Source organism: Phaseolus vulgaris, chromosome 3 (genome assembly GCF_000499845.2).
Source record: "Phaseolus vulgaris cultivar G19833 chromosome 3, P. vulgaris v2.0, whole genome shotgun sequence".
Classification (NCBI taxonomy): Eukaryota; Viridiplantae; Streptophyta; class Magnoliopsida; order Fabales; family Fabaceae; genus Phaseolus; species Phaseolus vulgaris.
The window spans coordinates 23,194,199-23,200,395 of NC_023757.2; positions in this window are offsets into that span (position 1 = coordinate 23,194,199).

Below are 6,197 nucleotides of genomic sequence, written 5' to 3' on the forward strand. Positions count from 1 at the left end.
TAGCTGATTTGTGGTTTGTAATGAACCTCTATGTTGGTTTTATTTGAACTGTTATGTATGGCTATTATTGTTCTTTGGTATCCTGTGCTCCCATTCTGTTTGATGAATCCAAAGGGGGAGAAGAATAGCCTGGTACAGGTTCTGCAGATGATACTCACAGAGGTTGCTGATATGATTTAGATGTTAAATCTACAGGTACATCAATTTTAAATCTGTTTGTTCTGCCTTGACACCTGTGTGTTTTTTTTTTCTGGTATATAGTACTGTACAGATTTGGTCATGATCTTTCTTCAAAGCTGTGCAAAACAAAGGGAATTTGTCTCCATCAAACAGGGGGAGATTGTTGAAGCTGGAGGAAGCTTCTTCCCTACCAAGGCTTGATGTGTGTTTGATGAAGAAACTGGCTTGAGTGCTTTGAAGATTGTAATAGGCTTTTAGATTCATTTGTAATTAGGCTTGTAATTGTGTATGGTTGCCTTTTGCTATGTGACCTATCCTTGATGCCTAACCAAGTCTAGATCAAGCACATGATGTGGTTAAATGGTTTTTGAAAAGTTTTTTAAAGTGTTTTTAAAAGTCTTAAATCAGTACACAAATGAATCTGTTTTATGGAGAAAGAATTGGTTTATTTCTTCTCTGTTAAAGGCTTTTCTAAAATTCTGTTAGGGAACCACAGGCAAAGCTTAGTTCGTTATTTCAGTTAAAGTTGAGCTGGCCCATTTGCTACCATTTAATCTGTTTCACTGTGAAAGAATCGGTTTGCCCTTTGGTCAGTTGAAAGGTTTTTTTACAAGTTAGTTAGGGCACCAAAGGTACAACTCAGACAGTTATTTCAGTTAGCTGAGTTGGCGGTTTTTCACAAAATAAATCTGTTAAGTTCAAAAATGAATCTGTTGTTTTCATAACTGCTTTTCAACTGTTTTTTGAAAAGAAGTTAGAAACTGTTTTCTATATAAAGAAAAGTCTCTCTCACATGAGAGTGTGCTGAGCAATTACGTTTTTGACAGAGATCAAACATTTTCCATGTGAGAAGAAGGATTGAAAGATTTTTGAAAGGTTTTCCAAAGAGATTTTCAAGTGTGCTTGTTCTAGGAAACCTTTGATCTTGGTGAAGGTGCTGGTGCAGTTCTGCAGCAAATTGAAGTACTGGTTTTGAGTTCTTGCATCTTCCTTTCAGGTGTAATCTTTCCTTTATTCTGTTTTGTAAAGGTGTAAGTGTTAGTCACTCCTTGATAGGGTTTCTTGGAGTGCAAGGTGTGCTGAAATAGGGTTTTTCATCATTGTTTGTGTTGTTCTTGTAGTGTTCAAGAACTGCTGTGTTTGTAAGTAATTGGTACTGTTTTTAGTGGATTCCACCTTGGGGTAAGGTGAGACTAGATGTAGCTCTGTATGAGTGAACCAGTATAAAAACTTGTGTGCCTTGTCTTCTCATCCCTGCACTCATTTATGGTTTTGCTTAATTATGTCAAGAACTAAATCTGTTCTTTTGAAATTGAATCTGTTAATTCTGGGTTTAAGTAAGAACTATTCTTCCTGATGTGTTAAAGCTTTCTAATCACAAACAAGGCAGTTGCATATGATGGCTTAAGTGATCTGTGAACAAACAGTCTAATCATTAAAATCTGAGGAAGAATCATTCTCCTTAAAACCTTGTATTGAGTAAATTTGTTTGATTTCTAAGCATAGTTGTATCCTTCATCCTCATAATATTCAGCTGATCTGACTCTGCTATAATCCTCTGTTGATCACAATTTCATATTGAACAAATTCAAATTGTGCTAGAATGCTCTGAAGAATCAATCTGTTTCATGTAAAAACAATCTATTCTTTTTGCCTCTGGTATACTGTAAATTGTGTGTTCTTGCGAAAATTTTATAAGCTCAATTCACCCCTCCCCTCTTTAACTTAGACACTAATAGACCCAACACCTTCAACCTTGCTGCTATGTTAGGGATGGCGATTAACTCCTTGAGCTCCACCTAGAAATTATGCTTTGGGAGAGGATCCCGTCTCGTGCGTGGCCCTCTTGGGGTTCGTTTGTACGGTTTCTCCGCCCCCTTCTTCTCTGTTGTTGCTTCGTGAACTCTCATAGGCGGGGTTCGAGTGTTGTCTGTGGCCGAACAGGGGCTACGAGGCCTTGCTTCTGTGTTACACGATCATCTGCGGCGATGTGTGCTAACGCTCGGCGCTGAATTTTTGTGAACGTCCTCGAGTAGACCCTTAGCAACAATTCACTAAAGGGCCCAGGTAGCATTCCCTCAACAAAAGCATGGACTATCATGGCCTCATCGGTGGGCTTCAAGCGGACCACTTGAATTGCAAATTTGTTCAGATAATCCTTCATGGATTCCCCCTGGTACTGCTTGACATCAAAGACGTCATAGGAGAGTCGGGTGGGAGCCTTGTTGACAAGGTATTGCTCCCTGAACAGTGTGGCAAATTGATCAAAACTAGTTATGTGTTCGTCGGGGAGGTTGATGAACCATTCTAGTGTCGCGCCGGACAGGGTGCTCATTAACATCTTGCAATAGCCGGCATCAGATCCTCCGATGAGCATCATCTGGGTGTGGAATGCTGTAAGGTGGGCCTCCGGGTCTTCTACTCCTGTGAAGGAGACTTTCGGACCTAGAGACGTTGTTGGTAACACGGCATAAATGATCGCACGCGAGAATGGCATAGGACGTGCCCTAAGTGGTACTGATGGCGCACGCGCTCCCCCACATGTTGCAAACCCCTTCGTAATTCCTGATTAGCTCTGGGCAACTCTGCGTTGTCTACTCGGGAGGCCGCTACCTCCGCTTGGAAAGCATGCATCGTATCCAAGACCTGCTATGTGATCACATTATCCCCTTCGGGGGGTGCCCTCCCCTCAGATCTAGCGGCCGCTCTTCTCGTACTCCTCATTTTGTTAGCTGAGACTTCTTACGTAATTGTGAGTGGGACCTTGTTTTAACGGGCCCCACGGTGGGCGCCAAATGTTCCGTCTAGTTGACTCGCCTCGTTGGTTGTCTCCAACGGCTACTTTGGCCCTTTGATCCTTGCTTAAGAACCGTGCCTTCTTCGTCAAGAAACTTCTCACCTGCAAAGACAATGGGGCGCTCTAGCGGCCGTTTGCACTCTGACGCTCAAGTCAGTATTAGGGAAAAGAACATCAAGTGTATAAAATAGCTTTACTCTCAAAAGTTGTGTACCTTACTAGGGTTCTTAACACCCTTTATATAGATTGAAACTAGGGTTTACCTCTGTTCTGTTACCGCTGTCTAGGGTTCCTTGGGAAGTGTCATTGTGCCGCTATTGTGAAATCTTAGCGTATCTGGCACATGAACTTCCTTTAACTAGAGTGCAACGAATCATCAGAGTGGCCGCCTAGGTCCCAACTTGGTGCACCTAATATCCAGCGTCATCTGTTTCGCGGGTGCCCTAAGTATCCACTTGCCATACATGCAACTTCCCTGGAAACCCTAATTCTACTAGGCCCTTACGCCTCCTAAGATTATCCATGATGCTGCGCCTTCATGCGTCATACATCCCACATGCATGGATCCCTCATGCCTTAGGCTTCCCATACATCTCTTATCTTTAACTGTTTATCTTAATGAAATTCTAGGGCCTACCTTACAGGGCTTTCACTTCGTCCTAAAGGCTGATGTCCGATCTTCTCCCTCTACCGTTGAGGTCTGATATCGATCTCCGACATCAGGCTTAGGGTAGCAGCTCAAAGACTAACTAACTCCCTGGTAAGTGCGTCCAGGGCCCACCTTAAGCGACCCCCTTTCATTACCATGCATCAGTGCGCGATGTCTGAGATCAGTCTCTGAGTTGATGATCGAGGACTGGTCGGGACAGTTCTCGTACTATAAAGGAACATGTCATTGAAATGATAAATATTGCAGCAAGACTTAAGTCACTTGGAATGATAGTGGATAAAGTTTTTCTTGTGCAGTTCATCTTGAAATCATTACTGACTGAATATGGTCCTTTCTAATGAACTATAATACCATGAAAGACAAATGGAATGTGCATGAATTGCACAATATGTTAATTTAGGAAGAGACCAAACTTCATAATCAAGGAAACCACTCCACTAATTATGTGAACAATCAAGGAGTTGGAAAGAAAGTTTACAAGAAACATGGAAAGGTTAAATGACCATTAAAGATACATGAGTCATCTACTTAACTCCAGAAGAAAAATGACAAATGTCCTTTTTGTGGGAAATCTGGACATTTCCAAAAGGATTTTCTGAAACGTAAGGCTTGGTTCGAAAAGAAAGGAAAGCATAATACTTATTATGTATGTTTTGAATCAAACTTAAATGAAGTACCACATTATTCTTGGTGGATTGATTCTGGATGCGCAACTCATGTTTCTAATACGATGCAGGGATTCCTTTCAACTCGAACAATAAAACCAAATGAAAGTTTTTCTTTATGGGGAATAGAGTGAATGTTCTAGTGGAAGTTTTCGGGACTTATCGTTTAATCCTTGACACTAGATTTTATTTAGACTTCATAGATACTTTTTATGTACTTAGTATCTCTAGGAATTTAGTTTCTTTGTCTAAACTTGATGTTGTTGGATACTCTTTTAAATTTAGGAATAGTTGCTTCGGTTTGTATAAGCGTACTTGTTTGATTGGATCTGGTACTCTTTATGATGGTTTATATAAATTGAATCTTGATAATTTATATGCTAAAACTCTTATGACCTCGCATAATAATGTTGGCCCTAACCATAGTTCAGTGAATGAATGTTATGCTTCCTTGTGGCATAAACGTTTGGGACATATTTCTAAAGAAATGATGGAAAGATTAGTAAAGAAAGAAATAGTTCCAAATTTAGATTTGACTGATCTGAATGTATGTGTGGATTGTATTAAAGGCAAACAAACAAAACACACAAAGAAGGGAGCCACAAGAAACCCTCAGCTTCTTGAAATTATACACACTAATATATGTGGACCTTTTAATGTAAATTCTTTCAATAAAGAAATGTAGTTTATCACCTTTATCGAGGATATTTCATGCTATGGTTATAACTATTTACTGCATGAAAAATCTCAAGCAGTGAATGTCTTGGAAGTTTATATAAATGAAGTGGAAAGGTAATTAGACAAAAAGATGAAAATTGTCAAGTCAGATACAGGTGGTGAATATTATGGAAAGTATGATGAAAGTGGACAACACCCTGTTCATTTGCTAAGTTCCTTGAGAAATGTGGTATTTATGCTCAATACACAATGCCACGTACACCATAACAAAATGGTGCGTCAGAAAGGCGTAATCAAACCTTAATGGATAAGGTTAGGAGTATGTTAAGTAATTTTTCTTTACCTGTATCATTAGAGATGTATGCTTTAAAAACTGTCATGTATTTGTTGAACAGGGTTCCTAGTAAGGCGTTCAAAAGACACCTTTTAAATTGTGAACAAGTAGGAAACCCAGTTTGATACACCTGCATGTTTAGGGATATCAGGAAAAAATTAGAATATACAATTCGCAAGAAAAGAAATTGGATGCAAGAACAATCAGTGGATATTTCATTGGTTATCCAGCAAAGTCAAAAGGGTATATGTTTTACTGTCCTACCCATAGTACAAGAATTGTTGAAACTGGAAATGCACAGTTCATTGAAAATGGTGAAACTAGTGGGAGTGAAGCTTCACGAAATGTGGAGATTAAGAAAGTTAGAGTACAAGTTCCTTTAACTAGTACCTTTACTTCAAGTATTGTTGTTCCTAATTGATACAACCCAAGTAGCTACGAAGATGACCTAGGAAGCAAAAGAAAAATCACATGGTGAACAGTCATCTCAACGACCAATTCATAACCCCACCAAGGATCATATGGACCTCATCAGAGGAACTGAGCATAAACCATCACACCAACTATTCTTCCTTTTGCTCTTCTTATAAGATACAAATATGGTGTAAATAATTTGGGCTCTCTTTAGGGGTCCAAATAGAAAATATAGGCTAGAATAAGGTACCTTTAGCATAATAGGGGGTGTGGGTAGCATTTAGCTTGTTCCTAGCCCTTTTGGGAGGCATTTTGACCTAGTTTCTAGAAAGACAAGCCTAGGATGCGGGTTTGACAGTCAAACCCTAAGACTGTCCATTTTTTCCCTTTTCTCATCCTACCTCTTTAGCTTGTTCTCCAAGGCTCCTTCACCTATAAATAGGAGGCCTACCTAGTGTA